Below are 371 nucleotides of genomic sequence, written 5' to 3' on the forward strand. Positions count from 1 at the left end.
TATATGTTTATATATATCCTCCCACATAACCAATGGGGTTTTTTTTAAATGCTGTGAAAAAATTGAAGTAATCGAAACGTTTTATGCGTTACCAATCGATATATCAATATAACGATATATCGAGAAATTGATTTATTGATATATTGATTCTATCGATCGTGTGTATCGATCAGACGACATCAGGCATTTCCACTTGTTCGATGTAGTTGACCTGAAACCGAAATTACACACACGCACACTGACACAAATACATGTATATACATATGCATACACACGCGTACGTACATACATATATGTGTATATACATGTGTATATACTTCCATAGATATAGTATGTATATATATATATATATATATATATATATATATATA

The sequence above is a fragment of the Octopus bimaculoides genome, chromosome 2 (assembly GCF_001194135.2).
Source record: "Octopus bimaculoides isolate UCB-OBI-ISO-001 chromosome 2, ASM119413v2, whole genome shotgun sequence".
In the NCBI taxonomy this organism is placed as follows: domain Eukaryota; kingdom Metazoa; phylum Mollusca; class Cephalopoda; order Octopoda; family Octopodidae; genus Octopus; species Octopus bimaculoides.